Here is an 8,440-nt window from a genome sequence, read left to right as displayed (position 1 = left end):
GTTTCAGAAAAGCAGATTTAATGTGAGGAAATCTTCCTAATAAGTAGAGTATATAGCTCATGTATTTACACTAATATTTGTAGATTGTTTCACCAGAGTGTGGCTATTAACTGTGGTTCTAAGGTAGTCTGTAGGTTTGTATTTCTAAAACTATAGTTCATCAATCTCTATCCATGAACTTTCCTTTAATAGTTAGCCAATAGAAAACATAACTTAAACGGTATTTACTGATATTCTATTTTAAAAGGAATAGTAAACAAAACATTCCCCTCATAGAGTTAGGGCATGGTCATAGAAAAATGTGCAGTATTTTGGGGAAGAGTGGACACAACTAAAATTATACTGACAAAATAAAGCACACATATAGAGAACACATGTGGTCAAAACAACTCATGCTTCTATTACTTCAGGGATTAGATATCTTTTCTTTTTTGTGTTTTTTATTTTTATTTTTCTCTTTCTATGCACAGGTTCTCTTTTGGTCAGGTACTTCAACTGGGCTTCCTTCATAATTCTCTCCATAATTCAACTCTTATCTGCAAGAGCTTATTTCTTGCCTAAATATGTAGTTGGCTCTCTTCTCTGTTTGTAGACATCTTCTTCCTTGTTCCTTGAAACTTTCTGCCCCTAACTTTCTATTTCTCTGTTTTTTTTTAATTTAATGTATCTTACTGGATATGAATGAATTACTCCACTGCCACACTTTATAGCTAATTTGGAGTGAGGAGAGAAAATTTTCTACTCCCCTTTATGCTATTTTGCTGCAGTGCAAGAGACCTACCTCAAACTCTCAAACTCATTCTAGAGGTGGTAGTTTTAGCTTTGTAAGGGCTGTTGGAGACATGACCAATTTTCACCCAGTCAATGGCCAGCTATCAATCAGAGAACTTATTTTTGCTTCTTAAAGGAATGTCATGGTGTATTTGTTTAATTTATTAAGAATGAGTTATTTCTGTTATATACCCCCTATTTTCTGTTATTATATTAACTGGTTAGTAGACAGAAACAAAACTGAACTTCTTACCTTCCTTCATAATTAAAGCACTTTTTAAAAGTACAATTGGATGCCTTGGCTGGTTCTAGAAAACTTCAAGCAGATACCAAATGGTCATTTAGAGATATTATAGAGAACTCTGGGTCAAATAGAGGTTAGAAGACATTGTATTAGTTATTTCTTTAAACACTTAGATTGTATGATTTCTGAGTTTATCATTAGATAATTTATTATCATGAGAATTCTTTTATTCATTAATTCATTATCATGAGAATCATTATATAAGAACAATGCTAGCTGTTTTATAAACTGAAAATGAAAGATTTGCTTGTTTGTACCCATAATAAATATTTCATATTGGTGAATCTGGCATACTGAATAGAAGCCATTTTTTATGTATACCAAGTTTTCCCCTTCTCCTCTATCTCTTTCCAGCGATAAGTCAAAATTTTACTGTCTTTTATTTTCTTTAAATACTGTTTCCTTGAAGTTCTTTTATTTGTGCCACCATATTAAAGTATGTCCTGCTTTTAGCACTTGTCTTCCAGGATCCACATGAATTCTCTATTTGGTATTGGTTATACGCTTTTTAGGACAGGCTTAGGTTTGGGCTACAAATTTTAAATGATATAAAGGAAAATAACTGATGGAACCTCACTACTGTATTAACAATCATTAAATATTAAAATAACAAGAAACTTTCTACCTTATTGGATTCTCTACAGAGATTTTTGTGCAAACAAATTAATAAAAATCCATACTAGCAGAGGGAGTACCCACTATGAGATAATTGATCCACTGAAATATAAATAAAGCCTCTGCTTAGTTCAGAGAACTAACAAAATAAAGATTCAAAAGATGGAGAACAGAACTTTTGAGGAAAAGTTTAAGGATTTGGAGGGATTTATTCAGAGAAAAAGAAGATTAAGGAATGAATTTACAAGATAAAGTCAATGACTAGATTAAGTTCTTCATCAAGGACCAAAGAAGAGGAGGATATAGAATTATATTACATCAGGAGAGTTTGTTTTTTAGAGAATAAGAACATGATTAGAAAAAGTTATTAAAAAACAAAAGAGGTTATCATTGGAACTTATGGAATCTCTAACTTGCAGAAAGAAAGATTAAAACATTAATTGCACATAGATGCATGTAGAATTCTCTTTCTAATTTCATAAATTGAATTTCTTATTTTGAGTTTCTTATTTGAATTTTAAAAGAATAAATGATTTTTAAGTGAAGCATGTTATTTCATCCTTTCTTCTTTCTATACTTCATGCAAATCAGTATGTGTGGCTGTGCATAGGCAAGAAAGTGGTTTGATTGGGAATCTAGAACTGTGACTTCATTAGAATGGAGAGCTCCTGGTGAAGAAATTCCTTCTACAATTGTAGAACAATTTATCTGTTTTTTACTTTGTCTTTTTAAAAGAATTGTCAGGGAGCACTGAAAGATTAAGTGATTTGCCCAAAGTCACACAGTTATTGTGTTTCAGGGACTACATTTGAATTCTTATCTTGTCCATCCCTTGAGTCAGTCTCTTCCTCCCTTCCTCCCTCCCTCCTTCTCTCCTTCTTTCTTTTCCTCCCTCCCTCCCTCTGCTTCTCTCTTCCTCCCTTCTTTCTCTTCTTCCTTTCTCCTTCCCCCCTTCCTTCCTAGATTTTTCTAATGGAAGAAACCTAGAGAAAGCTCCCTTTAAAGGGGATGATTTATCTAACCATTCAAAATCTATCAGGTAAAATTTGCATAAATATTAGAAATATCAGTACTGAAAAACAACTCTGCTTTTTGCTACCCACAGCTATTGCCAACTGGATGCATTTCCCAGTTGGTGGACATAAGGTATTTTTACTGTAAACCTACAATAAAGCAACCAATCTGGGAAGGAACATCTTTAAGGTGCTTAGTGATTAGCATTTATGTTTCAGATGGCAATTTGCCAACTACCTGTTGGCTGGAATAGGAAGCCAATCTCCTGACAGGCTAACTTCCTTCCATTTGTATTGTTTTCTACAGAAATAGACTATCATAATAAGTCCCTAGTACTCTTCCTTTACTGTCTGGACTGTAAATGCTAATCTAGACCTGGACAAGCATGATGCATTGTTTGTTGACTTTTCATCATGAAGTGGCCAGTGGCCAGTAGGTTGCCTTTGGCAATTGACAATGAAATCGGAAATGAGCCTGTACTAAATATTACCATACAACGCCCTACTCTGACAATAGAGTGTAAGGGTACATGGAGACATGTCAAGATTAAGGTGGAGACACTACCGGTTATCAGCCGCCTCTGTGTGTCTGAAGTTTAAGTTTTTACAAGAAAAGGTATGAATGTGCAATCATCAATAGCAGTTGGGAGAGAAATAGCATAGAAAAATAAGACCCAATGATAAAAAAAAATCATTTCAATTCAGTTTTAACTTCTGAGAGTCAATTAAACTTAAGTTATGGAGTTTACCCAAGTTGTTGAGAAGTTATCAAGTAGAATGTATTTAAAGTTGGAGTTTTAATAATTAGGGAAATAACCAAAATGTGGGAAGAATATAATAAGAGAGCCTGGAAACCTCCTCCCAAATAATCAGTGCTTGAGTCATCTTGAATTAATTTATAATATACTAATGTAAAAGGATTTTTGCACATGGAAGGAAGAGGTTTGGGACAATGAGATTTTAAAAGCCCTCCCCCACCCTTCCATTTGACCATAGGTAGCATGTATCAAAGGCAGGACTTGAATATAAGACTTTCTGACACCAAGTTAGACCCTCCAGCCACTATGTCCTGCTTGTTTTTGCTATTAAGTTACTGTCTAACTAGTAAGCCCTCACTGGGATATTTGTGATGGTTACCTGGCTAACAGAATTAAACTGGAAATTTAAACCTCTTGCAAAGTTCTCATTTTTGGAGTATCTATGTTGATCATTTTCTCTGGTATCATATTTCCAAATGCTATCTAATATATCATACCTTAGAGTGAGATTTTTTTCTTAAAGAGGAAACTTACTTATGATGTAATTTATACTTTTTGGAGTGAGTAGCCCCTCTACCTTGATTAGCTATATCAGAGTCATAAATTCTTAGGGCTTGTGTGGCCAGTTTGTTCTTTGGCTTCCAGATGTAGGAATCTATTCCAGTAATCCCAAGACTTACAAAAGACGTGGAATGATGCACATTACTAATAAACATCTGTCCTATGAAGAACAAATTTAAGCATTTAAGTTCCTGCTTATTAATATATCTCATGGGTAAGCCTTGCTTGAGCTTTTTCAGACCAATATTGCTTAAGGCTACTCCATTTTAATAATTTCATATAGTTAAATGGATTTCCTTACTTATGAGCCTTCTACATATGTGCTCCATAGGATTGCATATAACAAATAAAGAGGAAATGAAAAGGAAGTTGAATTTGTATTAGTTCTGGCCAACTGCCTCTGATTTCAAGCTGCTTTTCAGGGAGTGAATAATATTCTTTTGATTGATCTGCTCACATAATTTAACCCGCATTTCTGAAAGCTGCCACAAATTTATGAAAGGATCCACCAATATTGTTGAAAAGTGGCAGAAATGCTGGATTCACTTATCCCACATGACTTCAAAAATTTTGCAAAGTACTTCAAATGTCCCTGTTTTCCACATCAAAGAGCAATCTTCCCCATGACCTCTTCAGATTAACAAATGGAGCCTGATAGAATGGTGCATTTCTTGCTATAGACCTGTTGTGAGTTAATTTCTTTTATTTTTTTCTCCCAACAATTTTTTTTTTTGGATTTCTGTCTTTATGAGGTTTATTATCTGCGCCACATGCCATTTGTTCACATGATAGCCAATGGGTCCTCCCTCCCTTCTTTTTCAATACTTTGGAAGTTGTAGTCAAGTTAGACCTAAATTTGTGTGAAAATTTTAATGTGGATAAAACTGAGGATTTGTCACTGGAAGTAAATTTTAAAAGCTTGGAGTAAGAGCAGTGGACAGCTTGATGATGATGGTTCCATTGCAGAAATAACTTTACTTAACTGCTTTTTAATCCTGTGGTTTACTGACTCTTTCAGAAGAAACATGTGTCTCAAATCGAAAAGTTGAATAAAAAAGAATTAGATGGTGAAGGGTGATCACAATGCACTTTTAAAATCCAGAGCAGAGACAAGATAGTATTTTATCAAAACCTTTTGTGTGAAGTTTTCAACTGTGATTATCATTTAATTAACAAAACTTCAGATATAATTGTAGTAGAATAAATCACTTGGAAATATATTTTTTTGTTTTTACCCAGAGAATAGGAACATGTATCTTTGTAACATATTTTATGTTTATTGTTCTTTGTACATGCTATTTCCCCATTACATGTTAAGTTCTTGGGCCATGAGAGTGGGAAGTAAAGTTTCATTGTGGTCATCGGATTCCTAATCTCTATCTAGCATATTAGATGCATTTAATTAAGATGACTTTAATTTAATTTTTTGGGACACAGGAACTTGTTTACAAATAAGTTACTTTCCTAAAAAAAGATAATAATCATTTTCTCATGAATGGGGTAGGAGAGTCTATAAAGTAGGCATTTTAAAAAGTAATTTTTCAGTTGTATCCAACTCTCTATGACCCCACTGGAGTTTTCTTGAAATGGTTTGTCATTTCCTTCTCCATATCATTTTGCAGTTGAGGAAACAGAGATAAATAGGATTAAGTGACTTGTCCAGAATTACATAGCTAGTAGGGATCTGAGGCCAGATTTGAATTCAGGTCTTCTTGTCTTCTGGCCCTACTCTTCATCCGCTATTACCACCTAGTTGCTTCATAGTAGCGATACTGGACTTTGAAAAGGGTAGAAGGAAAGCTGTAACTGGGGTAGGGAACTGGGGGCTTTCCCTTAGGTTCCACAATCGACAGTAGTATGAAAACACCTGAGCTTATCATCTTGTTTATGTGCATTATGAGTTAAAATAGTAGACTACTAGATGAGAGTTTCCACCTCATGACTGACCAAGTTTCAGATGACATGCCTAAGTAGAAAAAAACTGCATTGTTGGGCCTTTAGATCCCTATGTCTTTCTCTTAACTAAATCTATCCTTAAAAAGTGATTTAAGAGAACATTTTGCAAATCTTGCCTTGGACACAAAACAAAGTAAACTATAGTGTGGATTTAGGTGCAAAAAACTGATGAAGACCAGAGATTTGGAAATATCTCTTTTTATAGAGATTCTATGCATTTGCATTATTTGCCCAAATGTAAGACAATTCAAAAGAGAAACAGCAACAATAAAACACTATGAGGAGTTGAAATGAGCCAATGAGTTTCAAAATAAGAAAAACTTAGTTATGATTTTTTTCTTGTGATAATAGTAAAGAAAGAAAATCTCTGGACCTGGATAGTTTGTGATGATGCAGCCATACTGTTAAATAATCAATTCTTTAAAAAAAATAATTTAACACTTTGATGCAATTAAACGAGGTCAAAAGTGATCCTTGTCCTCACTGTTCAGTTGTATACCCTCATAAATATCATTTGGCATCATGAAGTCATTTTGAGCCAGGCATATTAGACCATTAGGTTGACTGTTAAGATTCTTGATAATTTTATCAAATAATTAAGCACTTGTATTTTTTTATGTGACCTGATCTTTTACTTCAGCTGGTAAGATTGACATTTCTTTCATTTGAAATGGTTGGTGTGAGTACAGATCCCAATGGTCTCCAAAATTTTAAGTTCTCATAAAAATCTGAAACTCTGCAATAATGATAAATCCTCCTTTTCTGAAGAAAATAATCTACATATCTGATACTTTCATTGAACTTTAGCAGACATTTGTGTCGGGACTATTTGTTAAAACATATAATATGTAATACAGTTGTGGGAGAAATGGGTTAAGGTAAGTGTAAAATGTTACATTCAAAATATTACATATGTAAGAAATTTAATCTGAAAGCCAGAAAACTCAGCTGAAAAAGAATTATCCTAGCTGTCTTAACACTGCACCCTCAAAGCAGTGGGAGATAATCCACTCTGTCTAATAGAGCAATAGGAAACTACATTTAGTGGGGGGGAAGGGGAGTATTAGCAAGTAATGTAAAGTTAAATGTTAATAATTTTCTATTTATCCTGCATAAAGCTTGTTTGCATATATTTGTTTGCATGTTGTTCCCCCCCTTTAGACTGTAAGCTCCTTGAGGGCAGGATTTGACTTTTGAGTCTTTTAGCACAATGTCTGGCACATAGTAGAAACTTGATAAATACTTCTTAATTGATTATGATCAGAATAAATAGCTGATCTCATATTTGTCCTATTTACATATATGAAAGATTTTCAAAACTTTTCATAGAATTCATATATTTGAAAGTCCTCCTTACAAAGTTATCTGTGTGGTTTCTCTGAATTTCTAGAGTATCAAAATGAAACACTGTCAAAGAGATGAGAAATTGTTTCTATTATATTAATTCATTCATTTCTTCAAAAATATCCACTTAAAACTTACTTCATGTAAAACATAATGCTACAAATTTAATAATTAAAAATGTCTATCATCTATTATAAACAAGAGGAAAGTACAAAGTTAGTACAAAACATGGTCTCTGTTTTCTTTTCACTTATAACCTGGTAGAAGAATATAACACTTAAACAAATGCTTGTCATAGAAAATAATAATGAATAAAGACAAAGTACAAGGATATATGGAATGATACAAAGATAGTAGAGGGTCAAGTTCTTATTATTATTGAGGAATATATTATCTTGATCAAGAGACAAGCTATATATACATACATTTGTATGGTATCTACCTATCTACAAGCAGACAAACACAGACATAGATACAAACACATGTTCAGAGACAGACAAACAGAGATAGACACAGCAGAAAGAGAAAGAGACAGAGGAGAGGGAGAAAAGGAGGGAGGGAGTAAGGGAAGGAGAGAGAGAGAAAGAGTGGGAGAGAGGGAAGGGAAGTAGGCAAAAAAAGAGAGATGGAGGGAAGGAAGCAGAGAGAGAGAGAGAGAGAGAAAAAGAGGGGGAGAGAAGGGAGAGAGGGAGAGAAGGAAAAAAGAGAGAAGGAGGGAGAGAGGAAGGGAGAGAAAGAGAAAGAGAGAGAGAGAGAGTGAGAGAATTTTAACATATGCTATTTTAGCCCTCTGAAATTCCCTCTAGAAGAACAAGCAGGGATAATCACATGATATCATATAATAATGAAAAGGAGATAGTTTACTTCAAATAGAAATTCAAGATAATTAATAAAGATTTTTGTTTCGGAACCACTATTAATCATCATCATGATCACCACCAATGTCCCCAATTCATTTTCAAAAGAAAACAAAAAAATCCCTCCCTTTTCTGGGGATAGAAATGCTAGGTCTAGCATATTTCCATATTGTGCCAGCACTTTTAGCCCAGTGCTCAGTTTAGGCAGGGTTATCCATTTTCATCTTAAATGATCATCCAAAGCATTGCTTTTATTTGTCT

The sequence above is a fragment of the Antechinus flavipes genome, chromosome 1 (genome assembly GCF_016432865.1).
Source record: "Antechinus flavipes isolate AdamAnt ecotype Samford, QLD, Australia chromosome 1, AdamAnt_v2, whole genome shotgun sequence".
NCBI classification, from domain to species: domain Eukaryota; kingdom Metazoa; phylum Chordata; class Mammalia; order Dasyuromorphia; family Dasyuridae; genus Antechinus; species Antechinus flavipes.
This window is presented reverse-complemented; position numbering follows the sequence as displayed.